The 27,387-nt window shown below is 47.3% G+C and overlaps 1 long non-coding RNA gene across 4 annotated transcripts in view; it reads right to left on the bottom strand.

The window, feature by feature from the left end:
* Nucleotides 1–7,342: 7,342 nt before the first annotated feature.
* LOC139360074 (uncharacterized) overlaps nucleotides 7,343–27,387 on the bottom strand; it is a 47,075-nt gene continuing 27,030 nt past the window's right edge. For 3 of the 4 annotated variants that reach the window (XR_011617143.1, XR_011617141.1, XR_011617144.1), the window contains 3 exons: nucleotides 24,013–24,097; nucleotides 18,165–18,320; nucleotides 11,371–16,865 (listed from right to left, as the gene is read on the bottom strand). This is a non-coding gene — a long non-coding RNA (uncharacterized lncRNA). Of the gene's footprint in view, nucleotides 9,008–11,370; nucleotides 16,866–18,164; nucleotides 18,321–24,012; nucleotides 24,098–27,387 lie in introns of those variants that run through there. The other variant, XR_011617142.1, reaches the window with a different exon arrangement.

Genomic DNA, 27,387 nt, shown 5'->3' with positions numbered 1-27,387 from the left:
TCATCACTGTATAAGAAGCACCAGGAGGGATTTCTAAAATCTGGATGCCCAGGCCACCATCCAAACCAATTAAATCAAACCTTGGGGGTGGGACCAGCCATCGGTAATTTCCAAATCTCACCAGGTCATTACCACAGTGGCCAGAGCTGAGGACAGCCGAGCACTGCAGGACCCCAGCTCTTCATACAGCAGTGACTGACACCTGCACACACACAGGGCACCAATGAGCCATGAGTGACATTTAACCTCACTGCCACGAGCTCTGCAGCTATTTAGAATCAACCATCTAGAGAAACAAAAAAAACTCTCCCAATGTTACGAAAACAAAGCATTAGTAATTATAACACAAAGCTGGGTGCCTCCCTAATCCTCACAGAACCTGTTTGATCACGAGTTACAAAGAAGTGACAGGGCCTGAGAATGCCCTCTCCGGCTGCTGCAGGACCTGCCCACAGGCGGGAAGAAGGCAGCTGGCAGTCCTGAGTCCAGGAGCCACATCAGACAGGTCCTGTGCCTCCCAGAGGGTGGCACAGCACAAGTTCTGCCTGCAGAAAGAGAAAAGGGCACACGGAAATCATGGGCCAGGAAAATTAGAGGAAGAGCAGAGCAGAAAAAGCAGAAGAAAAGAGAGACCCAGGCCAGCCGAGAAGAGGCTGCTGAAAAGCAGGAAGGAGAGCAGCGGAAAGCGAGGCCTTCAACTGGCCTTCTTCTCACTTGCCCGGGGCCCCGTCCCACCGTCTCACAATGAGCATCACAGCGTCATGCTCTCACCCCATCACTGAACTCGCTTTAGGTGTCTCCTCAATGGATCTCCTGGGGTTTATGCAGGCCCACATTCTCCCTCTGAGGGTAAGCTCCCTGAGCAGGGAGCACTTACAATCCCATCTGCAGTCCAAAGTCCGGAAATAAACACCCAAATAGAGCACGCCGGTTTAGAGGCAGGGGAAACCAATGCTGGTAGTTTGGGCCTTGTTGGTTTCTTATCACCCACAGGGATAAGCATTGCCTTTGTAAAGTAATAAAAACCCTGAATCCAATCAGCATCAACTAGGCAGCAAAATATCTTGACTGGATCAGAGGCCGCCATAGCTGAATACAGCTGAGGTTAATGAAGTCCAGCCACCAGGAATATGGCCCACGTAATCAAGGGGAGTTTGGTTTCCGAATCCAGGCCTTCGGAGACGTCTTGGTCTAGCTAATTAATTGCACGTGCAGTGTCTCAGAGGCAGTGATTGATAGTTGATGGACATAGACTTCTAGCCTGCGTTATATCATCCAGAAAACAGGACATGACCATTCCCAGCTGTTTCTTTTACTGCAGGCACTGCCAGATGTCACAGCAGATCACATCACACAGTAAGACTAAAGGAAGCTCCACCTTCTCCCCCAACCTGGGAAAGAAGGAATAAACAGAGATTTAAGAGTTTGCTGTTTCTGTTTCCACTAGAGGAGAGGAAGAATGCTGACTCATCTTCTGATATTTTATCTGCCCAGGAACCTGATGGCAAAACCACTTCAAAGCGAGCTGCCATCTCGCAAATACGACTCAATTATCAAATGTGAGGATGGTGGTGGGATTTTCTCAAGGGTTCCACTACACATACAACCTGGCAATGTATTCAGCCGTGTAGTAGCTGCCTGCCTTGCATGGGATGCTGTCTTGTCGTTTCACTTTATATTCCTTCAGAGCCACAAGTCTTGGGTAGTCTTAAAGCCTTGCCTTCGAAACAAGAACCTGTTCGCTCTATTGTCCAAGTCTGAGTGACTTAGACCAGGAGAGTGTAGGCAAGGCCAAATACCAGGCTCAGCTCCATCTAAATTCAACAGGGACCAGCCCACATGGCAAGAAAGAGAAATAATGGTGTCTACTATGTGGGGTTGCAGTGAGAATCCAGTGAGATAAAACGAGAAGCATTTACCAACATGCTGAGCACATAGTAAGTCCTCAATGACTGTGAGATAATCCATATCTGACGACTCTATTCCTGTGCCTTATCAACCTGTCCCTAGTGGCCACTAGTCCTAGAACCAAATTCTCCTTTAAGAAGCATACTTAGATGAAGTGGCCCTTGGCAGGACTTCGTCCAGCTCCCATGGAAAAAGGCAGAAGCAGAACTTTCTTCCCCCTCTCCTCATTCCCTATTGGCTCCGGGAGAGCTTTAGGTTCACAGGAAAGCAGGGAAACAATCTTCGCAGGCCCCCAGGTACCTCTCCTACCTGGCCCTTCCCAGATATTCTGTTTTGTATTTAGGAGTGAGTATAATGAGCTGGGTTAAAGGAGTGTCATGTTTTGGTCTGCTTGTGTGTTTTTGTTTTTGTTTTTGTTTTTGTTTTTTTACTTTGGTCATTTTTTGTTTTGGAGAAAAAGAAAATAATTTCATGGTATACTAATTGTTTTTCTAGAGTTAAAAACATTCAAGAAGAGACACCTCATGAAAGAAGAGATACAGATGGCAAATAAGCATACCCTCCACATCACATGTCATCAGGAAACGCAAATTAACAGAGCAGTGAGATCCCACTACACACCTATTAGAACGGTCAACATCTAGAATATGATATCACCAAATGCTGACAAGGATGTGGAGCAACACGAACTCTCTTCCATTGCTGGTGGGAATGCAAAAGGGTATAGCCACTTTGGAAGGCAGCTTGGTGCTTTCTTATGAAACTAAACGGTCTTCCCATACGATCCAGCAATGTGCTCCTTGGTATTTACCCCAAACAGTTGAAAACAAACGTTCACACAGAAACTTGCACACAGATGTTTAGAGCAGCTTTATTCATTATTGCCATAACTTGGAAGCAAACAAGATGTCCTTCAGTAGGTGAACGGATAAATAAACTGTGTACAGCCAGACAATGGAATATTATTCAGCACTAAAAAGAAATGCCCTACCAAGCCATGAAAAGATGTGGAGGAAACTTAAATGCATATTGGTAAGTGAAATAAGTCAATCTGAAAAGGTTACATACTATATGATTCCAATGATATGACATTCTGAAAAAGGCAAATCTATGGATGCAGTAAAAAGGTTAGTGGCTGCCATGGGTTGACCCCTTACAATTTTTAAAATGGTGCTAACAAATATGAATCTGAAAGAGCCAATCCTTGAAGACGGATCCAAAGTGGCTGCCTGGGCCTAAATATAAAATAGAGCCATGCAGCTATTTACTGATGAGAGGTCACACACATACTCTGAAGGTCCCCAAAACCAACACCTCTGTTCAACTTTGGGACACCTGAACCAACCAATCATTGGCCAAAAGCTCAGCTGCCTTGGCCAATCAGGGCTCAGCTGTATCAACCAATCAGGACTCAGTTGTATCAACCAATCAGGGTTCAGCTACACTGAGGCTAATAAGCAAAATATGGGGGTCTTTAAAGTCCTGCCTCAGAGTGTACCAGGAATGTGACATCCCTGAAAAACTCTCCATTTGGGTAGCTCTGAACCGAAAGGGAAAATGTGCTTCCTCTGAAGCCATGTCCCATCCTGAGGGTATCAGTCCACCTGCCTCACCCCCAGCCAGAGTTAGGAGAGGGTCCCGTTGGGAGGAGCAGCTGTAGCCACGCCTGGGCTCAGGGTGTCCTGAGAGGGTGGGTGCTGGAGCATACACACAGCATAGGTCTGCGCCAGCAGCCTCCCTCACCCGATGACCTCACTCCTCCAGGGAGCACCCACAGGACCCTGTCCCCTAATCCTGAAACCAGCCCAGTTGTTCCATAGAACTGATGTTTATGGTGTCTTTTGAATAAGCATAGAAATTGGCCCTCCTAGTTTTAAAACAAGAAAGTTACATTTGTCTTATCTGAGTTCCTTTCTCAGGAAAGCAACCATCAGGTCTCACAGATAGTATCAAGGAACTGAAACTTTCCAGATCACAGCATCGGGACAGTGAGAAACCACACCCCTCACCCAACATGATTGCCTAACCCACCACCTACTGCCTGTTGGCTAACTCCTCTTCCTTACCCCTTCCTGGTTCCTGTTTTCCCACATGTAGTTACATTTCTTCCCTGCTATGTAAACCCTTAATTTTAGTCAGTTTAGGAGATGGATTTGAGACTGATCTCCCACTTCCTTGGCTGTACCATCTGAATAAAGCTGCCTTCCCTGGCAATACTTGTCTCAGTGATTGGCTTTCTGTGTGGCAAGCAACAGGACCTAGACCAAACCCCTGTTGTTTCAGTAACAATCCCACTCTCCCAGAGCCTTTGGAGCCATCACCCTAGCCTGTGCTCTCTCTGCCTTCTGTCCTTCTCCCCTGTTCTCAGCATTTTGCAAACTAGCTCATCAGTGAGTTGAAAATCAAATCATTCTCAAAATAGCTCAAGAAAGCAACCAGTTCATCTTCTACTATTTGGTGGTGGTGCATTCATGCTTCTGTCCCCTTCCCAGCCAGGCCATGCCTGGATGAAACTGTGACTGTGGTGACATCTAGACATCACTGTGCCTACTCTCAAAGACAAGGCTCCCACCACAGACAGAGGACATTTAAGAATAAAAATAATTTTTACTAGACCTGTCTGAAAATACAGTCACCAAAAAAACTCCATGCTCTGGGGTGCTGACCTACAGACTTCAAATCACAGCCCTCCCTGTTAAATGTCAAACTTTTCCCAGGACACCTCTAAAATGAGAAGGGTTCAATGCTGCACAGTAGATGTTTATGAACTATTCTGTTTTGAAACGGTAATGCAAAGAGAACAAGTCTTCAAGAAATATATCCTAGTAGAAATTCCCATGCAGGATCCCAGTTGAATCTTCCAAAAGATTTAAAAATAACAAATCCCATTCTTCCTCCCATGGCACTGGGTTGGGAGAAAGTAGCTTCTTTGACTCTGAAGTGGGGAAGCTCTCTGCTGCGGACACATGGATCTACTTTACATCATCCCTGCCTGCAGATTTCTGCAGGTTCCTGTTGCTGCAGTTTCATCCAGGCATGGCCTGGCTGGGAAGGGGACAGAAGCATGCATGCACCACCACCATATAGTAGAAAACAAAGTGGTTGCTTTCTTGAGCTGTTTTGAGAGTGGTTTGATTTTCAACTCACTGATTTCTCTCCCTCTACAATGTTCTTGGAAACAGATAAGTGCAAATCCAAAGCTTAACTGTTTTAATAGAGACATGAATAAAAATAACATGTGTGTAACACTGTGTGGATTACATGGCACTTAAACAAAAATCATGTTGTTTCATCATCCCAACAGCCAAGTGGCATAGGCATTGCTATTTCTGTAATATGATCCTTCTCTGTGCAGTAGAGATAAAGCCAGCTGTCAAAGGTCAACGTGCTTGCAGTGGTAGGTGGATGGCGCTAGGGCTTCAGCTGGGCTCTTCTGCCTCGTTCATCACCTTGCTCCGTGGCCATGGCTGTGTCCCATCAGGAGCTGCCGAGAAGCGGTTTTATTCCTCTGCCTTACAGCAATGTGACTCTTAGAGGAAGAGCAGAGTCTGCCTATTTCTAAAATTCTGCAAAGGAGACCTGTGCCCACAGTCTTCCTGTTACTGCAAGCACAGTTCAAAGACCACCACAGCTGCATCTTATGTCCCAACATCGCAGAACCTGCCCTCTGGCCTCCTGTGCCTCGTCCCTAGGAGAGAGGAGAGCAGACCATCCTGTTTCTCAAAAACAGCTGAAGTGTGTTTCAGCCAGGGCCCACTCCGGGCTGCAGAACCACTTCAAGTGGTGTAGAGTGTGGATCTACTGCAGAGAATGGCTCTTCCTCATGGGAGTGGAATGAGGCATCTGTGTGGGTCTGGCACCTCCAATCTGGTGCTCGGTGGGATTCAGCAAGGCCAGCCCTCAGGAAAGCACGATGAACACGAAGTGGGGAGACCAACAGCGTAAGAAGGCATGCATGTTAGGCAGTTCTTGCGTTGCAATAAGGAAATACCCCAGATTGGGTATTTTATAAAGAAAAGAGGTTTAATTGGCTCATAGTTCTGCAGTTCTGCCAAGCATGGCACCAGCATCTACTTGGCTTCTAAGGAGGCCGCTGGCAGCTTTGACTCATGTCAGACAGTGAAGGGGAGCAGGCATGTCACACGGCGAGAGCAAGAGCAAGCGAGGGAGAGTGGTGAGAGGCACCACATACTTTTACAACCAGATCTCGGAGAGAACTCACTCACTGTGGTGAGGACAGCACCAAACCACAAGGGATCTGCCTCCATGACCTGAACACCTCCCACCAGGCCCCACCTCCAACACGGGTGCAGGGGGAGGCGGGCGGGGAGTACATCTCAACATGAGATTTAGAGGGGATGAACATCCAAAGCACATCACCAAGCGTCTCTCACTGCCTCTCATCAGCCTGTGACACAGGCAACCTGCAGCCTTCACTGAAACTGATGGAGGACCTTCGGGAAGCTGGCGCTGCTGCGGCCTGAGGCGGTCACCTGGGACTTGAGTGACAGCGGCACCTGCCCTGCTCAGACCCGCTCCTGACTCACCCCTTCCAAGGCCCTCAGATTTCTCCTGTGGTGAACGCTGACCTGGCAAAGATCTTCCCAGCTTAGCTAAGTTGACCCAGTTTAGCGAAACCCCATGGAGACTTCACTCATAGTACCTTTGGAACCCGACTAGCACCAGGACTCGCCAGCCTGGCCACAACCTTAGGCTGCTTATGTGAATCCAGACCTCAGATGAAAGGTTAGCTACATGACCCCCACCCTGCACACACACACACACACACATACATACAGTCACGTGCTGCAATAAAGACATTTCAGCCAATGGGACTGCACAGATGATGGTGGTGCCGTAAGATTATAATGGAGCTGGAAAATTCCTTTTGCCTGGTGACATCATCACTGTCCTGATGTCATGGCCCATTGCTCACCAACTACTGCACTGCCAGCCCTATAAAAGTCTAGCACATACAATTATGTAAAGTACACTATACTTAATTATGATAATAAATGGCTATGTTACTAGTTTATGTATTTACCATGCTTTTTATTGTTATTTTAAAGTGTACTCCCACTTACCACAAAAAAAAAGAAAAAAAAAAAAGGTAGCTGTAAAGTAGCCTCAGGCAGGTTCTTCAAGGAGTATCCAGAAGACATTGTTATTCTAGAAGATGGCAACTCCCTGCATGTTATTGTCCCTGAAGACCTTCCGGTGGGACAGGATGTGGAGGGGGAGACACTGATATTGATGATCCTGCCCCTGTATAACCTAGGCTTATGTGTGGGTTTGTGTTTTTGTTTTTAACAAAAAACTTTAAAAAGCAAAAAAAAAAAAAAAAAAAAAGTAAAAATAGAAAAGAGCTTATAGAAGAAGAATATAAATATTTTTGTACAGCTGCACAATGTGTGTTTTAAGCTGAGTATTATTACAAGAGTCAAAAAGTTAAAAAATTTAAAGTTGACAAAGTAAAAAAGTTATGGTAAGCTACGGTTAATTTACTAATGAAGAAAAAGTTTTTAAAATAAATTGAGTGTCGCCCAAGTGCACAGTGTTTATACAGTCTACAGTCATGTACATCAGCGGTCGGTCCCCAACATTTTTGGCACCAGGGACTGGTTTCATGGAAGACCAGTTTTCCACAGACCAGCGCGGGGATGATTTCAGGGTGAAACTGTTCCACCTCAAATCATCAGGCATTAGATTCTCGTAAGGAGCTCACAGCCTGGATCCCTCGGGCGTCGTTCACAGCGGGGTTTGTGCTCCTGTGAGAATCTAATGCTGCAGCTGATCTGACGGGAGGTGGGCTCAGGCAGTAATGCCCGCCCACCGCTCACCTCCTGCGGTGCGGTCCGGTTCCTAACAGACCACGGACTGGTTCCGGTCCTTGACCCTGGGCTTGGAGACCCCTGATGTACGTCATGTCCTAGGTCTTCACATTCACTCACCACTCACTGCCATTTTTTACCTTTTATATCATATTTTTGTGGTACTTTTCCTATGTTTAGATATGTGTAGACGCATAAACACTGTATTACAATGGTCTGCAGTACTCAGTACCATCTCACGCTGCACAGGTTTGCAGCATAGGAGCAATGGGCCACACCACACAGCCTGGGTGTGTGGTAGGCTCCACCCACTAGGTTTGTGTGAGTGCACCCTGTGACGTTCGCACAATGATGAAATCACCTACGGATGCCTATCTCCAAAGTGCCCCTGTGGCTAGGCTGTGCGTGACTGTGGAAGTATTTGCCCCATCCGCCCCGGTGAGGGCCAGCCCTCTGACCGTGGGCCCTTGCTCAGGCCGCCTGCGGCTCACCTCACAGCTTCGGCCTGGAAGGAAGAACTCCACGTAAGAAAGATGGACACCAGGGTTGGGTTAGGTCCAAGTCTGCACGTTAAAGCCTATTTCAAAAAGACTTCTTTAACATTTTCTATACATCCTATTTCACACCAGCTTTTATGAATGTTCTTAGAGATATCTGTACATGACTAAAATAACCCTTATTTCTTGCCCAGTGAAAAAATCTTGCCCCAAAACACACTTGTAATATTGACAAACTGAGATTCATACTTTGCCACTGATCTAGGAAACTAGACAGACTTTCAAAGCAAATGACCTTTTAATATTCAAAAGCATGGCTGTAAATCATTAAACCAAAGTAACTACTACACCCTCCACAATTTCAGTGAGTTCATCTGTGTAATTTGGATGGTCACTCACCTCCACTGTACACAAAGGCAAGGCTGTCTCTTGCCCAGATCAAAGGCATCAGACACCAGAGGCTCCTCCTTAAAAAGAAAACAAGACTTTCACGTGATCTGTAAAGACTCCGGCTGATAAACTTGGCAAGCCTTTCTTCTGTGCACGCATGTGACACACACACACAGAGGGATGAATAGCATCTGTGCAGATGGCTGAAAACTTTCTGATCTCCGTCATGAATTGCAAAGGCACCTAGAAATCAATAGACCTCCTCAGAGCATGGCAGTGACTGTTTCCATGAATTCATTGAAGTGTCCGAGTGGTCATGATTAATGGAGCTGAAGCTTCACCAGGAGGGAGAGGAATATGTCACTTTATCCTGGGAAATGCCTGCAAAATTCCACATCTGCTTAGTTGGACCTTCTTATAAGTTCAGTATTCACCAGAACAATTCTACTGTCAATGCTGAAATCTCAGTAAAATACATAGGTCCATTTTCCCACTTTACTCTATAGCCCAAGCCCCAGTACATGCTAAGTAAGAAATAGTAATGAATGCATTCATTAAAGTTCTTGCTGTTGATCAGAATCCTGAAGGACTTCAAATTCACATTCTGCATGCAATAATCCCTTTCCTGTACCATAAAACAAAAGTGTAAAACATTGGCTGGCACTCTAGTAACCTTAGAATAATGCAAGATTATTTTAAATAAATTCCTACTGTCTTCTTACCACTCATTTAGTTGACAAAGGATTTCCTGCTTTTGATATTCTGATAAATTGAGAAAATCTATTAATTTATTAATTCAATAAGTTTTTTAATACATTCTTTATTGTAGATTATGCTAAGCCCTGAGAAAATAAATATAAAATCTAGCTTCTACCCTTAAAATAATATGGTTTAGTAGTTGCTGTAGAGAAGTAGACCAGCAATTATGGTAAGATGGTGGGATAAGTGGCTAGGACAAATGCTTTGAGTGGCGCAGGGGCTGCAGAGGGAGACGCCACCCTGGGGGTGGGGAGCAGTGCTCTCTCTCTGCCATTGTTTAGAATTGCCAGAGGAGGGTGATACTAGAAAGCAGATGAACCTTGAGTTGGTTTTAATTTTTAATCATTGTTTTTTTAATTCTCTGCAAACAACGTACCCCTTAATGCCCCCAACACTCCTAGGCCACACTCCTCCTGACAGAGGCCAGGGTGAGGCATCTCAGGGGTCCGGGGAGAGGAACATGGACTTGAGCCCCAGCTCTGGGCCAACCTCTCAGAGGGCTAACAGGGATGCTGGGGCAGCTGAGCCCCAGTTGAGACCCTCCAGTTCTGGCCATGATTTGAACATTAATCTTAATGCGATGTGGTTTGAGGCCAGGCTGATAAGACCCAGGGACAGTCAGTTAGAAGGTAATGTGACAGAGATGCCACGTGGTTCAGAGGGGCACAGAAGAGAGAGGGTGCCGCCCTACATTGGTGGAGGATCTATAGAGATGCCAGGGAGGAGTGAGGTGGAGGTGACCAGTGGGCAGGATGGGAGGCTGGGTCACAGCATGGAGCAGCTGAGGGCCAGGGACACCTGTTGGCACAGAGGGAGCTTGGAGCAGACTGAAAGGGAATGGGAGATGGAGAAGTGGACAAAGGGCCTTTGTACTGTCCTGAGGAACAGGATGAAAATGAGGACTGTACCTTATGCTTCTCTGCCCTAGTGTCTCCCTCTTCAGATTTCAAGCAGGATTCCTAACATATCAAGAAGCATTTAGCAATCTTCCTAATAAATCCACACCACTGAAGAGAATTAAGCAGGTGAGTCTGTCAGGTTACAAACCTTCCTCTGGCTACACCCAGAGACTGGCTGACAAGGAGAGAGGGTGGGGACAGGGGATTAGGGAACAGGGAGGCCATAGAAACAAAAGGCCATGGGAACAGGGGGTCCTTGGGGACAGGGAAGTCATGGGGACAGGACGCCATGGTGACCAGGGGCCATGGGGACAGGAGGCTATAGTGACCAGGAGCCACAGGGACAGGAAGTCATGGGGAAAGGAGGCCATGGGGACAGGGGCATCAGGCACAGGAGGCCGTGGTGACCAGGGGCCATGGGGACAGTAGGTCATAGGAAAGGAGGTCATGGGGACAGGAGGCCATGAGAACAGGGGGGTCACGGGGACATGGTTCATGCCTGGTTGGTGCAGACCAGAGGGTGCTGATTGAATTGTATTTACTGGAGATAAGCTGTGGGATCCGTATCTGTTGAGATGGTTGGGCATGAGAGTGAGGGAGGACTCTAGGCTGCCCCCAGTTTCTAGCAGGAATGATTTGGACACAGTTCAGAGGGACAGCAACCAGAAAGAGGATGAGGATTCTGCAGGAAGGGGATAGAATGACCTGGAGCATGTTGAGTTTGGTGTCAGAGGAGATTGTGCTGCAATTGTCTGCAGAAAGGCTCAGCAAATGTTAGAAGTTGGTGCACAGGCAAAAAGCAATGGGGCAGTCCCACAGCAAGATGTACCATGTGACAGAGAAAAAGTGCTAGGACAGGACTCTTGGAAGCACAACCCTGAGGAGCAGCTGTGAGGCCACCAATCTACAGGGGGAGAACAGAAAGGCCTGGGGTGGGAGAGGCGGCAGGAGAGCCTGGAGCTCAGAAGCCAGATAATTTCAAGGAGCAAATGCCCACTGCAGCACAGAACGATAGAAATAAAATGCAAGTCACCAATGTTCTAGTAGCCACCCTAAAAAGAAAACCAAAACATGAAATCCATTTTAATAATATATTTTGTTCAACCCAATATAGCCAAAATGCTGTGATTTCAAAATGTAATGAAGATCTTAAAGATCAAGATATTTTACATTCTTTTTCTGGAACCAAATCTTGGAAACCCGGTATCACATTTTACACTTACAGCACATCTCAATTCAGACACCAAATTTTCATCAGAAATACTTGATCTGTATTTAGAGTTTATACAATTTACAGTTGAAAAACTACATTCACAGATGCAAGTGGTTCCAATTGTACTTAAAAGTTTTTCAACAACTGAATAAAGTATCTGTTTTTAAGTGTAAAATAATTAAAAATTCTGTTCGTTGTACAAATGTACAAATTCCTACATTTGTAGTGTTCTGTAGCCCTCTGCACAGCTACTGAACAGGGCAGTTCCACAGCCTCAAATGAGGCCTCTGGGCTTGACCATGGTGGGATGCTGGGGTCTAGAGCACTGATGGGGGCACAGCCTGACAGTGGGGGGGTTACAGGTTGAGGGGAAGTGGAGAAAATGTCAACGATGTAAATCTCCTGGATACTGACTTTGTAACAAAAGAGATAATAAGGTAGCCACAGGGGACCCCGAATCACAGGAGGTTTATTTTTTTCTAAGACAGGAGAGTGAGACAGAGATTGAAATACGGGTGAATGACTGATGCAGCCTTTGGGGCCTTTATTTGTCCGAAAGCCCTGCTGAGACCAGCATGTGATCATGACAGTGATAACAACAAAGTTCTGAGTGCTTTCTGTGCATTGCCTATCTTTACTTTATGTGTTGCCTCATTTAATCAACATGTAGCCATGGAAGGGTAGGTTTTGTTTTAGAAGAAAAGTAGAGACTGGAGAGATCACTGTGCAGCCACGATTGGACGGACACATCACCCAGTCAGAGCGCAAGCCCTGAGGAGGGCTTGGATGCTGGCGCTGGGGTCCTGGGAGTGACAGGAAAGCCACCCCAGTGATGTTTGCACTGCAGCTTCGCTTTCGATTTATCATGTGCATAGCTGATATGACGCAGCTTCTGACACAGGAGCGACGTGGGAGCACAGGCGGAAGGGGGGAGTCACACCCTCGGGGGTGGATTCCAGAGCTTCGAAGGGTGTCGCCTGAGAGGAGCATTTGAACACCATCACTTCACAGTAGGGGTGAGGAATCACCTCTACAATCCTCTTATTTGTCCACCATGACCAAGTCCCGTGCAAAATCCCATGACAGACCTTCTGGTGGATGACTAGAAACCATAAGGAAAACCTGCTTCCAAACCAGCCCTGCAGGAAAACGCTGCTCACACATGCAGAAAACATGTCTAACCCACTTCAAAGACTGTGCATGTCTAACCACCAAAAGGAAAGAATTCGGAAAGGAAAGCCATCAATAAGTTTTTGGGGGAAGACAGGTTCAGCGTTTTTGATTGCTCTGTTGAAAGGCAGAGCTTTCTGATCCCTTTTTTCTTTTGCTGATCTGGAGCCAATAAAGCTATTGACATAATTTTTTTTTAAGCTGAGTCCTAGAAATGTGTTAGAAAAAACAGTGTGTCCATCTGGAATAGCAATTTTGGTACACAAAAGACAGTGACTTCACCTGACTTGGAGAATTCCACTGCCAGCCAGTTCCCAAAGATTCTGCAAGAGAAGAGGTGCTGGAGGAGGAGCTGGGCCGTAGCGCCAGTTACCCAAGGAGGATCCCACGTGAAAAGATTGATCCAAGGCTCACTGCTTCATAGGATCAGATTGGTTCATTCTCTTTTTCTTTTTCTTTTTTTTTTTTTTTTTTGAGACAGAGTCTCACTGTGTCGCCCAGCCTGGAGTGCAGTGGGGCGATCTCGGCTCAATGCAACCTCTGCCTCCTGGGTTCAAACGATTCTCCTGCCTCAGCCTCCCAAGAAGCTGGGATTACAGGCACCCACCACACCTGGCTAATTTTTGTATTTTTTTTTTAGTAGAGATGGGATTTCACCATGTTGATCAGGCTGGTCTCGGACTCCTGACCTCAAGAGATCCACCCACCTCGGCCTCCCAAAGTGCTGGGTGTGAGCCACCACGCCTGGCCTCGGACTGGTTCATTCTCATGGAGAGGATTGGCTCAGGGGATCAGTGATGTCTGGTCATATGAAGACAGTAATAAGACTCCACAATGACAGCTAATATTTATATTAGGTCAGTGCAAAAGTAATTAGGTTTTTGCCATTGAAAGTGATGGCAAAAACTTGATTACTTTTGCACCAACCTAATACTGTGCACTTGCCTGGTACCAAGCGAAGTTCTGAATGCTTTATATATTTTCCTATTTAAATTCCTTTAAACTTCATAGCTACCCTTGCAGATAAGGAAACTGAGTCCCAGAAAGGTGAAGTAACTTGCCAAATGTCACATAGCTAGTAAGGTGCAGAGCCAGAATTTGAACCTAGGCTCTGAGTCGGCCAAAGTACCTGCTAACCCCATGTTTTATGTCAACTCAGATGTCCTCTGAGATTGTTCTTGTGTTTAAATCCCTGTGGGCCCAGTGAAAAAGGAACTGACACAATTATGGAAAAGTTGCTCAGATTTTCCAAGCTAAAATTTCACTCAGATTATCCTAATGTATATATACCTGCCATTTTAGGGGTCAGGACTTTACTAAAATAGGACTGGATATTTCCCTAACTTACATTTAAATAAAGTTTTTCTGCTACCATTTCCAAAGACAGTAGAGTGTGGTTTATTGATCATGAGTCAGAGCTATCCCAGAGCGTGAGGAAATAATGTGGTTTTTTTATTAGCTGGGTTCCTGATGAAGGTCCTAGCTGCTTCCAAGAGGAGCCAGGGGAAGAAGTGCCTGTTGGCAACATCATAAAGTTTGTGAGTCCAGCAGAAGGCTGAGAGCGGTGGCAAAGGGCCCGTGGGGACTTCAGGTGTTATCCACACCTGTGGTCAGGCACCTGTCGTCCTTGAAGAAATAAGTGACCTAACATGTCGTTTACACCGGAGCAGGGGCCGTCGCAAAGAATGATGAAAGAAGCTGCACTTGAGCTTCGGAAAACTGAAGAGCCCACTGCAAAATCCCTCTCTTTGGATCAGTCAGCTGTCTGAACTCCAGATGGCAAATCCCATTAAATAAACACACCAGAAAGCCTGGAACAGTCTAGAGCTACATCACATGTCAGAGTAAGTGACACCAACCTCCTGCTTGATGTCCCGAAGCTACAGAACTGAGCCAGCCTGACATCCAGGAGTCCAAAAGGAAAGAACCAGCTCCTGCTCCCGGATAACAGTCGCCTGGACCTGAGGACTTCCCCAGTAGTGAGAAACCTGACAGGGACCCCCGGCTGGGCTGCTGGGGTTTGAGATTGATAGCAAATCCCAGATGTACCTGCTTCTTAGAGCTCTGTGCACTTCTCAGCTTCTTCGTAACCACAGCCAGTCCCGAGTCATGTCCTTGTTCCTAGAGCTTTAGCCGCAAGTCCCAGCTATAGGAGGACGGAAATCTTGAAACTTGCTGAGATGCCTCCTTGAGTTTCGTGGGGGGCAACCCAGCTTGCAATGGCAGGACTATAAAAATGAGGTAGAGAAAGGAAGTGGTATTTATCAAGTACACACTATGAGCCAAGTTTTTTTTCATGCATGATCCCATTTAATCGTTAAAACCTTATAAGGCAGTGTTATTATCCCGGTGTACAGATTAGGAACAAAAACACAGAACAAAGCAGCACAGCTTCAAGCTGTAAAGTGGTAACCTGAACCCAGCCTGCTTGACTCCCAAGCCTGATTCCAAAAACTGCTGGTATCATTGATAGCAAATCCTAGAACCTGAGAGCTGGGAGAGGTGTCAGAGATGGTGTGACCCAACCCTTCAGACTCAGGGGGAAGAAGCAGGGTCCCAAGAGCTAAAGCCACGTGTCCAAAGCCACCGTGACATTTGTTCGCCGTGTTAGCATGCTGCTGTGAAAGTTGGTAAATTAAAACATCGCCCGTACATTGGTCACAGTTTCCGTGGGTCAGAAGTCCAGCCGCAGGGTGGCTCAGTCAGTTCTTTGCTTAGGGTCCCACAAGGTCAAAATCAAGGTGTTGGCAGGGCTGTGTCCCTTTCTGGGGGCTCCAGGAAGGATTCCACTTCCAAGCTCACTTATGTAGTTGGGAGAATTCACATCCTGATAGCTACAGGGTGTAAGTCCCAATTTCTCCACTGGTTCCAGGCCTTTTCAGCTCCTTGGGGCCACCTGCATTCCTGGACTCAGTGCCCCTCCCTCTGCAAGCCCCCAGCAGCCCATGGAGCCTTCTCACCTTTCCATCCCTCCCCCCTCTCCTTCAGCCCCACCTCTCGGACGCCAGTGAAGAGAGGTCTTTGCTTTTGAGGGCACATGTGATTTAGCTGGGCCTGCCCAGAGAGTTCCAGATGATCTCTCTATTGTGAGGTCCATACCTTTCATCACCAGATAGTTCCAGATGATCTCTCTATCGTGAGGTCCATACCTTTCATCACATCTGTAAAGCCCTCTTCCCCCGCGACGGAACATAGTCACAGTTTCCGGGGTGAGGGCCCGAACATCTTTGGGGGACCATTCTGCTGACCACATGGTAGCTTTAACCAAGGCTAGAGGAGAGGGTTATAAAAGCAGAATGAAAGTGGTAAGCCACACAAATCAGGCATGGCCTGTGTCAGGAATCTCACAGCTTCCAGCTAGAGGCTGTATCAGCCACGGGGACGTTTTTTTCCTATTCCCCGCCACTCTTGCAGAGCAAGGGAGAACCACGGCCCACTTGGCTTTTCTGGGCGCTCCAGGCCTGTTTGGGGAGCATGCCTGAGCCCCTTTGTGAGGACATCTGCTGATCCTCAGAACATCAACAGACGGATGTGCAAAAGTAAATACCAAAAGCTTATTGCAAAATATTCATTCATATGTTAATTTATTCAGTTATTCAGTAAACATTTATGGAGAGCCTACTGTAAGCAGGCAATGTGAAAAAGGTCTGTGGATTTGCAACAACTTTGAATTATGCATAAGGCAGCTTCCTTGCCTGGTATGAATAACTGAATTGACCACATTTGGGCCTTTGTAAAAATCAGCATTCACATGGTCCGTTTACACTGCAGATCCCAGCATTCACACGGTCCGTTTACACTGCAGATCCCAGCATTCACACGGTCCGTTTACACTGCAGATCCCTCCGGGGCAGGGCTGGGGCTGGTGGCAAAGTGGCCAGCCCTGCTTCTCAGGTGGATGGAGGTCGGTACCAGAGATGACCCACCTCTACAAACAAGGCTCAGGGGACCTGCTTGTTGTTATCATGCATTCAGGGCCCCGTGTCCTGTCGCCGTCAAAGCAGGGGAGTCTCATGGAAACAATTGCCAAGCATGACACGTGCCAGGCTCCCTCGGCGAGGCCAGCAAGGATGTTCTTGGGGCAAATGTAGTGGACCCTCAGTTCCTACCCCACCAGAGCTCTTGGCTTCCATAGTTCAGAGCCAGGCAGCGCCTTCAGAGCATCAGCTCCTCTCCAGACCGACTGACATGCAAAAATCTGAAATGATCCCAACAACAACTGATGGAGTGTTCGCTTTTCAAAAAGACCCGGCATTCACTAGCAAGCATCTTCGAACAGCAGGCTTTCTTTCAATGTGGGTCCATCATTTAGTGACCAATTCAGACATTTTTTTTAAGACCGAGTCTCGCTCTGTCTTCAGGCTGACTCTCAGGCTGGAGTGCAGTGCGTCATCTTGACTCACTGCAACCTCCACCTCCTGGGTTCAAGCAATTCTCCTGCCTCAGCCTCCCAAGTAGCTGGAACTACAAGTGCACACCACCATGCCCAGCTAATTTTTTTGTATTTTTAATAGAGACGGGGTTTCACCATCTTGTCCAGGCTGGTCTCAAACTCCTGACCTCAAACAATCCACCCGCCTCGGCCTCCCAAAGTTCTGGGATTTGATTCAGACTTTTAAAACTGAAAGAGGCCTTGCAGTCCAAACTTTTCACTTTAAAACAAAAAAAACAGGCCTCAAAGAGGCAGCGGGTCTTGCCCAGGATCACAGCCAGCTGGTGCCAGCAGGACTAGAACTCAGAACCTCTGAGCACTGCCCTCTCCCATCTCTCCACCCTGCCTCCTACAGCAATGCTTACAGAACGCAGTTTATAAAAGGATAAGCACATGCACCGGGTGTAGCACATCCCGAGCTACGGCCAATACACCCATCACTTCACACAGCACGAGGACGCTGGCTGAGAGCTGAAGAGCGGGGTTCTCATCCAATTCTACACTGCAAATTGTGTGACCTCAGGCAAGTTGTTCAGCTTCTCTGGATCTCATTTCCCTCATATGTGAAATGAGCCTTGACCAACTGGCATTTAAAGCCCTTCCCATCTCCAGTATCCATGACTCAATGCAGGAGGCCATGCGGGGTTAGCCGCATGCCAGGAGCACAGCAGAAATGTGGAAGGGCTTGGCCTGAGAGATGCTGCTTTGATGTGTGTGGTGCAAGGCGTGAGGCTGGAGTGGGGTCTGCAGAGTTGGAGTACAGGAGCACTGGCAGGTGAGGAAACCCCCTTCCCAATCTCCAGAGGCTCGCTGTGAGAGGCAGAGAGCTGGCAGGGTAGGCGGATCAGATCGAATCGAATCTTGCAGGAAGCAAGGCCCACCCATGCCTCTCAGCCCTCCCACTCCACAGAAATCACTGTCCCAGTGGCTTCTGCAAAGGGGACACTGCAAGACCTCTCCAGTCACCACTATCCCCTGTTACCCTGTGAGCAATGCCTTCCATCCTAGCCAAGGGGGAACGAGGTGACTGTGTTCTGGGCCATTGCACTTATTTTTTTTTTTTACCTGAGGCAAAAGGCGAGGAGAGCAGAGAGCTGCCTGGAGTCCAGCGGGCCTCAGCTCTGCTTTCCTGGAAGCACCGTCCTCCCTCCTCACCCCTCCCCATGACGGAGAGAGCACTGGATGTGCCAGGAGGGCTCTGCACTTGACCTTCACCTCCACCTCAGGAGAAAGAGAAGACAGATATGATTCACATTTTATAAATGAGGAAACAGAGGCTCTGCGAAGTGACCTTGCAGTCCTGCACGCCATCACAGGACAGTTAGGAAGGCAGCAGAGGCTGCCCTGTGAGAAGACAGTGTGAGGCCATCACAGGACACAGTTAGGAAGGCGGCAGAGGCTGCCCTGTGAGAAGACAGCGTGAGGCCATCACAGGACACAGTTAGGAAGGTGGCAGAGGCTGTCCTGTGAGAAGACAGTGTGAGGCCATCACAGGACAGTTACGAAGGCGGCAGAGGCTGCCCTGTGAGAAGACAGTGTGAGGTGTAGAGGTGGCTTCCACAAATGGCAGAGGACCCCAGCAAGGATGGTAGGAAGACACTCTGTGCCCGGCACAGTGCACAGTGCACAGTGAGAAAACCAGAGACGCCGACAACTCAGTGAGGAAAGCATGTCCAAGACTCGCAAGGCTGACAGAGGAAGGAACAAAGCCCTAGCTGGCTGAAGCTGCACCAAGGGCCCGTCAGTTCAGAGAAGCTCAGGAAGGGAGACAGCCGGTAAGGGCTCCGTGGCCCCACTTCCCACCTCACTCACCATCATAACACCGTTTGCTTGGCAAAAATAGGTGTGTTAGATCTCAAGATAATAATAAATGTTGTCCAAAGACAGGAAAAAGGAGCCAAACCCCAGATGTTTTCATTCTGTGGGGCAATATTATGGTTTCCACTTTCACATTTGCCCTCTGTGTAGAAAAACAGAGCAGGGAAGGGGGTGCAGACAGGACTTCCCGCTCTCATTTCTTTCCAGCTACTATTGTGGCTTTTATCCTCCGTGGTAGACTTGAAATTCCACCGGCACAGGTGGTTACTCTGATCTCTCCCAGCAAGAGTGAAGCACATAAAAAGGAAACCACCTCTGAAAAGCAGCAAAACTCTCAAGTTAAGAACCAAAATATTTAGAAAGGCAACCTCTCAACAAATGTTTTAAGCATATTCAACACATGGAAATTCCCATGCCAAGAACAAAGGTGCTCAGCCCAGTGAGAACGTAGAGATTAGCAGGGAACGGGAAGGCGGCCGGTGCTCAGGAGGGAAACAGCTCCGAGAAGCTCCTGCGCCCGCCTCGTGGAGTCACCGGGGGCTCGGGGCATGCCTGGGCCTTCGTCGTGTCCTAACGACACCCAGAATCGAGGTTTCCCTGTGCACTGTGACGGCATAGCTCTGAGCATAAGCACAGGCCTGCTGCACAGGTCACATCTGGAGGAACCCAGGGAAGGAGCCCCCTCCCAGGGGAACTGGGTAAAGGTGGGAGGCGCCAGTTTGCAGGTTATCTGGCCCTGGCCCATTACTTTACCAAGAAGGGAGTGATTAGCCTGAGATCACCGTGGGGCTTGGTGACAGGGTAGGGACCAGGACTCAAGAGCTTTGCACTGCTGGCCCAGAGATGCATCTGCAACTGTCAGCAGAAAAGCTGATGCTCCGCCACTCCCACTGCAGACCCGGGAGGCTTTCCTCTGTCTCCTCACCATTTCCTCCGCGGGTGCCCCCTGGCTTCTCTTCTCCCCTCTCTCCACCCGCTCTGCTTCACGTCCGTGGCCTGGTGACAGCTATTTCTGTGGCCTGTGCTAGGCAGGGTGGGCGTGATGTGGGCAGGAGGAGTTATGTAGGGAGCTTTAAAGGAAGAGAGGGGCTGTGAGGCTCCTGGGTCTGGTTGATTCCACGTGTTTGATTAACTGCCGGTCATGCAGTTCCCCACTTAGAGCTGCCCCCAGTGGGCCGTTCCTTCCCGCACAAGGTCATCACTCCCAGAAATGCCATGTCCCTCCCGGGACATCCAGGCTCTGAAGGGGACCGCCTATGTGCTCCCTTCCTCAGGGACTCCAGGTGAGCGGTTTGCCCCATGGAGACACAGCCTGGGCCTGGCAGAGGCATCCTGCAGGTGGACCAGCTGGGGTGAGGGCTGCGGAGGCTGCACCTCCCACTTGGATTGTCTCACTCAGTAACTCATGAAGGCAGGATTTTTATTTCTTTTTTTTTTAGTACTCACTGGATTCTAACAAAAACTAGGGAGGAATGACAGTTTTATCAGCATGCAGCTGGAATGTCTGATTGTCAGTTTTAAAAGTCAACACCTATTTACGAGGTGAGGTTTAACCTCTATGGAATTTGTACAGTGTATGGATTTGTAATCCTTGATCCTCAGAAAATACAAATGTCTGTGTGACTTTAGACTATGTGGGCAGATGCCGTCTTTTTGATCATCTGGACGTCCATTTAGACAAACTTGAGTGAGTGACTGAGTGAATAAAGTATTTCCAGTTCTGTTTATTTTAATCCACTCTAATCCTAGCTTTTTAGAGGACATCACATAAAATTATCTCAAATCATGTCAAAATGAAATTAACTTCAAATCTAATTTTAAAAATAAATGTGATAGAACTTTTTATTGGTAGCAATCCGTAAAATCGACTATGTTAATGGAGTATGTATGTTCATGTCTAACTGCGTATTCTCATCTTTGCGGCTACTTGGTTGAAATTGGGGACCACATCTTTATATCTACAAACTACTCAGAGGTATGGAGAATAAGAATGAGCCGCCCCCTAATGAGTGAACTTCCCTGAGCATCTTCTGGGTGAGACAGGGCTTTCCAAACGACATCCAGGGACACTTCCATTCCGAAAAGCCCTTCCTGCTGCCCCCTGCGGAGACAGGACTCTTTCCTCAGCAGCCTGGCTCTGGACACAGAGTTCCAGGGGATGTCAATATGTTTTACTTTAAAAATTTTTTTTAAAATAAGAAAAGTTCTACAGGCAAATAAGTTCGGAGAATGCTTGATTCAACAAAGGATATCAGCTTTGTTTACATAAATTGACATACTACCTGGTCAACGCCCATCCCCTCACGATGTCACTTTCAAGAACCTCTAGGTAAACTGAGTTATAGCTCATCTGGCTACAGCTTGGCTGACAGCAGAGCCCCAGATTATCCAAAGCAGTCTTTCCTATGCCAAGGGAGAGGTCAGCTTTGGAATGCAACCTGAGACACGCAGATGTCTGAAACCTCCGGAGCATGATCATTCTCTCTTTCTTTTCCTCCTCTTCCTTCTCTCTCCCTGTCTTTTCACCCCAATCATGAATCCCAACAGCTTGCTCCCTTGGCCTCTCTCTTAGCAACTGAGCGTCTAAGTAAACAGTGTGGTTGCAGCAACTGCAGATAAACCAAAACCTAGGTGCTCCTTGCACAGAAGCATAGAACAATGAAGCATAGATTTAATCTTGGTTGTAGAGGTTAAGAAATTAAAAGAAAGCTAATTTGCTCACATCAACTTTTAGTCAGGGATTATTGCTCTATGAAGGGGGTGAAAGTGTGTGTGTGTGTGTGTGCGCCTGTGTGTGTGTGTGTGTGTGTGTTACATATGCAAACTGCATTAAGATGATTTCAAGCATTCTAATAAAAACTGACAAGACCAATTGGCTAGTTTGGTGTCTCCCAACTTCCCACTGCCTGGCTGTCTTAGTCCAACTCCCACAACCCAAACACCTCCCCCAGGTCCACCTCCAACATCAAGGATCAGATCTCAGTATGAGGTTTTAGGGGTCAAACATTCAAACTACAGCACTGGCATCCCATCTAGCACCTATGTCCATCTGAGGCTGAACGATCCAGCTGTCATGTGGGTTAACTCCCCAAGCCCCTTGTGTGACTCTCTTCCTGGTCTACAGGTGCTAGACTCTGGAGCAGTGCCCATGGTGCAGAAGTGCAACCCCCAGCCCCAGGTGTTTGCCCCCCACCCAGCTGGCATCTGAGCAGGAGAGGAATCTGGGGTAGGAGGCCTGGTAACTCGGTTTGGAGGTCAGTCTGTCCCCAGGGCTTCTCTCTGGCACACAAGTCTGACATATCAGACCTTCCTCTGGACACGCTGGACAGTTTTTCCATTTGTACTGTTGGTTTTGGTCCCCTTTTTGTGTGCACAATGATAGGCTATCATTTCAGAGCCTGCCAGTGCAGGACAGGGCGGGTTTTCTTGAAGTGTCTTATCTGTTTCTATTGTGAGCCTCCCCGGCTCCCACCCTCTGCCCGTTGCTTAGTGCCAAGCATCCCAGGAAGACCAACCCAGGGCTTCACAGAATGGGCTCGCACATTGATGCCAGAGCTCTGCGATGACTTCATGCTTTGGAAGCAGCCACCTTATCGTAAACCCCAAAACGACAGACGACACCTCAGGAGCTGGCGTCACCGAGGCCTGTGCAGCTTCCCGCAAGGTGCTCAACTCACGGGCTTGCCTGCTACTCCGAGGAAGGGGCACTGAGCATGTGCTGCTGCAAGAATTGCCTGGCATCCCCCCCCGTCATTCATTCGTTCACTCACGTATTCCTCCACTCAACACAAAACATCCTCTAGATGTTTCTGTATAGCAGATCGTAGAGGGACAGACGGGGGTAGGTGAGGAGGAAGGGTGATGCTGGAGGAGTACTAAAAACTTTAGAATAGGAAAAAAGTGCTCTCCCCACCCCCCGAAAGCATTAGGACAAATACTGAATGCATTTGGGGCCTAAAACCTAGATGACAGGTTGACAGGTGCAGCAAACCACCATGGCACATGTACACCCATGTCACAAACCTGCACGTTCTGCACATGTATCCCAGAACTTAAAGTAAAACAAAAAAGTTTTAAATAGTAAAAAACAAATGCAGTCCACTCCCACGAACAAGGAAGTGTTTTAAGAGCAGTACAACATAAAGATATATCAATAAGAACACTATTACTACAACAACAAAAAGATAGAAGGCAGAAAGTCTAAACTTCCCACAGTAAGGGATTGGCTGAATGAGACACAGTAACCACATGTGCACCATACAGCCAAGAAAATGAACGAGTATAGTTCAGTGTGCAACGACAGGCAAAGACCCAAAGGAGCATCAGGAAGCAAAAAGACAGATGGACTCTGAAATCAGCCCATTCTTCTTTAACAAAAACAAATATAGATTCAAGTCTACGCTTTCAAATGCAGTGAAAATTTCTGGAAGGATAAACAAGAAATAGTTCACAATCTTTAAAGAATTGAAAGGGAAAAAAAAAACTATTGACCTGGAAATCTATACCCAGAAAAAAAAAATCTCTCAACAATGAAGGCAAAATAAAACCTTTTTCGGACATATAAAAGCTGAAGGAATTCACCTCCAGCAGAGCTGCATGACAAAAAGTGTTTAAGGAAATTCTTTAGGCAGAAGGAAAATTATACCAGGTGGAAATCTAGAGCTACACAAAGAAATGAAGAGCACCCAGAATTGAAAAATAATCTCGATACCATTTTGTAAAAATTTTTCCTACAGAAACTCACACTTTGCTCTCCTTTTCTCTTCCTGTATCCCAAAGTAAGATGGCTCCTGCCAAAGTTTAAGGAATTTCATAAAAATATTAGTCAATGTTAATATTATTGAATATCACAAATCTAACACTCATAGCTCATAGCAGTTACTCATTAAATGTAGGAGGAAGGATGGAAGGAAAAAGAGAGGGAGAGAGATGAGGGAAAGAGGAAAGAAGAAAGGAAAGAGAAAGACAGGAAGCAGGGAAGGAAGGGAGAGAGGGAGGGAGGGAGGAAGGAAGAAAGGGAGGGAGGGACGGAGGGGAAGAGGAAGGAAGGCAAGAAGGAAGGAAGGAAGGAAGCAAGGAAATTTTTATTTCTCACCTGTTGCTGCAACATTTCCCCTTCCCTTGAATAAACCGCTGCCTCCCTGCACCCCTCTGCAGAGTGCTCATCCAGCCGTCATCTCCTGGGACCGTGGGAGAAAGTAAGAATGAGCTTTACATTCTGGCTTTCCAAGGCTGTGGCCTCCATTCTAAGGACTTACAGGATATTGAACCAACCACCCCCAAAAGGGAGCACTTTGTTCAATCACTGCAAGACCAAACAGCAAGTCTCTGAAGCCCACAGAAACATTTCTACACCCTGCACTGGGCTTGCAGTGATGACAGGCTCAGTGCATTCCTCCCGGGCTTCCTTGAAATTAAATCATGTGCAGCATATTTACATTCTGCCCCCAAATCTTACCACAGGCCAAAGAACCCTGATCTAGCCTGACTGGAATGAGCCCTCATTAATACCCTGCATCCTCACGGTGGCACAGGGTCCCGGGAATGTGCCCTTCAGTAGGCTGAGCTGCACATTGTCAAGACAGCCCAACAATCTCATGACAAATTAGTCCAAACAATTACCTAGCACTGTGTAAACAACACCAAGAAAAATATCTGGCAGCGTTTTTTTTCACTTGTTACCGGTCAACATGCCCTGTGGATCTTAGGTTTTATCTTCACGATGCAAAAAGGACCCAAGACTACAGTCAGCTGAGTCAAACAACTGTCCATGTTTGTATAGATGAAAAATAACCCTTGCCAGAACTTCTCACACTTCAAGTTGCTGTGGTGAGCAGATACTGATAGAAAGTTCTGCTTCGATCCAGAGACTGATACAAAGTACAGTATCAGTGCAGACACCAATACCAATACAGATACAGATACAAAGATGGACGTCTAGAGAGTCTTAAAGATTGGTCTTTTGTCCCAGCTGGAGTGAGTCCTGTCCCCACTGGTGGCATGAGTCCCACTCTGACGTGTCTGGGAGCAGGTTATTAGGAGCCAGGTCATCATGGGTCTTGTGTGTGCTTGTGGCTGAGGAGGGACCCTCAGCAGGACAGAAGGGGCCCTTGGAGCTGACCTTCCTCAGGCCAAAATAAACAGGCTCTCTGTGGTCATTATTTTAATTAGATAATTTAATCGGTCTTGACATGCTTTCTATACACAGACAAGAGCACGCCCAAACTGCTGCTGGGTCTGTGATATGGGAAAAGGTCTGAGTTTTCCAGTGACTCCTGGATATAAAAATAAAGAAAAGGGGAGGAAGAGCTGTATTAATTCTTTTCCCTTCATGCAGTATCACTGAATTTTTTCCAGAGGTCTAACGAAGAAAACAATCCTCCAAACCAATTTTTTCAAGGAAGTTATTCATTTTTCCTAATCTTCCTAAAACACCATGATTGCAGAAGACCCTTCGTCCCACAGACTCCCCTGCGTGAAGGTTGGTCTCCATGAACTAGTTCAGCCCCAGTCTACGCTTTCTAGGGGGAGGGAGCAGGGAGAAGGGGAAAAGGGCTGAGAGAAGAGAGGGGAAGTGGGGAGGAGGGAGCACAAAGTCATGATGCTTTAGTGTTTAGAAAAACATAATTAATTAAAAGAAAACACACATTTAAACAAGTTTCTGCTTCTTTCCCAAAGCAACAAAATACTCCTTTAGGCAAAGGGATTAGAGAAACGCAGGGTCCGTGTTTAAATTCCAGGAAGACTTTGTTTCCGCTCGTCCAAAAGTTTCTTCTTTCCTGGAGGGTGAGCCCTAGATTTGGCTTCCCCAGAGGCAGTTTCGGGACATTTTGTAGGCCTGGCTCCCTCTCCCCCAGGCTGCTCCCAGACGTTCCCCAAAGGAGACATGCTGGTCACCCGCTTAACACTTCCTTCTTCCTCTGGAAGCACGAGCTCAATTTCTCTTTACCCAGGCAACAAGAGCCCTAGACTCACCTTTGCTTTCTTCCTGCTATAAACTCTGAAATCCCTGTCACAAAATAAAGTCACCCTACAAATCTGTATCGCTTATTCCCTCCTGATTCCTTCCTTCAGGGCAGCTCCCAGCAAATGAACGGCATCGCCATGGAACAGGCTGTCCTCTTACAAAAAGGCCCCAGCAAACCAGAAGAGATTATGGAAAACCCCAAAGACACAGGTCTGGAAGAGAAAGAAGCAAGTCTCCTGTCTTTCCATTCCTGATGAAGACCCACTGCCCTGCCCAGCTGCTGGCACGGAGCACACAGCCCTAACCAGGCTGACGACACCCACCTCATGAGGACAGTTCAATGCGGGGATTAAACTACAGACTATGACACTTGGCACTCAGTTTGCGGTGGGCTTTGTCCTGTGCTGGTCCTTGCTGTTACTATTGTAGGTTTCACATTCATGTTCTCTTCTCAATTAAGAAACATCCATGAAATCTCCTCCCATCTCATTTGCCTGCCGAAAGCCCACCCAAACAGAATTATAACAAAGAGGGTGCTGTTCCCCTGTAAGGCACTCTCTAGGATTTGGCTTGGAAAAGTAAATTCGATGTAGTGACATCTTCATCATTAAAACAAAACAAAAAAAAAATCTACTCTTTTCTTCTTTAATCACATTATACCAGGATTTTGAGGTTCCATCAACCCACTTGGAAATGAGGAAATGGGGACAACGTAGCCTCGTCCTTGCAAAGCTGCTTTAACAGCGACAGCAAGGCTCCTACATGCAAGCGTCAGAAGCTCGCTGTCCACTGAACTCTGCTGCTTTCCCAAGAAGTTTAGTATCTCAAGGGAAACATCTGGGGGCGCGTCTGGGGGAGGTGAAGACGGCATCCAGAGAGCCCAGCCCCACACTTCAAAGCAGACTTCCCAACTCTGAAACGAACGAAGTTTCCTTCTTTCCCACATGTCTCTGCCATGCTAAATATAAATCCATCTCGGTTTACATTATGCTGCCTCTAATTGAATCTCATTCTTCGTTTGTTTAATTCAGAAACAATAAGCCATCCTGAGTGGCTCGCCGGGAAGTTTGCCACCGCAGCCAGCCTCGGTTCCCAGCAAGCCTCCTGAGGGGACCAAGGGACGAGGGGACATGGCTGGCCCTGCCAACAAGGGCTCGCTGCACATCGCAGGGACACATCTGGGTTTAAAAGGTAAAGACACAAGGACGGTCCAACTGTAGGAAACCCATCCACATAATGCCCACACTAAGGAGTCAAAGAGAAAGCTTAATACCCAGTAGGTGCTGAAGAGGGCTGACGAGCATTAACCCTTCATTCTTCCTTGGCTGTAACCAAAGTGTCCTGAGTAAAACAGGAGCCCGTGGTACTTCCTCAGCATGACAAAATTCATCCCTCAGATCTAACGCCAACACTAACTTGCCATCCACGGTGGAATTTCAGAGACACTTCATGGAAGGTCAGAAGCAAGATAAAGCTGTTGCTATCACCCCTGTTAATTATTAT

This window comes from Macaca nemestrina, chromosome 19 (assembly GCF_043159975.1).
Source record: "Macaca nemestrina isolate mMacNem1 chromosome 19, mMacNem.hap1, whole genome shotgun sequence".
Lineage (NCBI taxonomy): Eukaryota > Metazoa > Chordata > Mammalia > Primates > Cercopithecidae > Macaca > Macaca nemestrina.
Note: the sequence above shows the minus strand (reverse complement) of the source record. Positions and strands in the feature narration are given on the sequence as shown.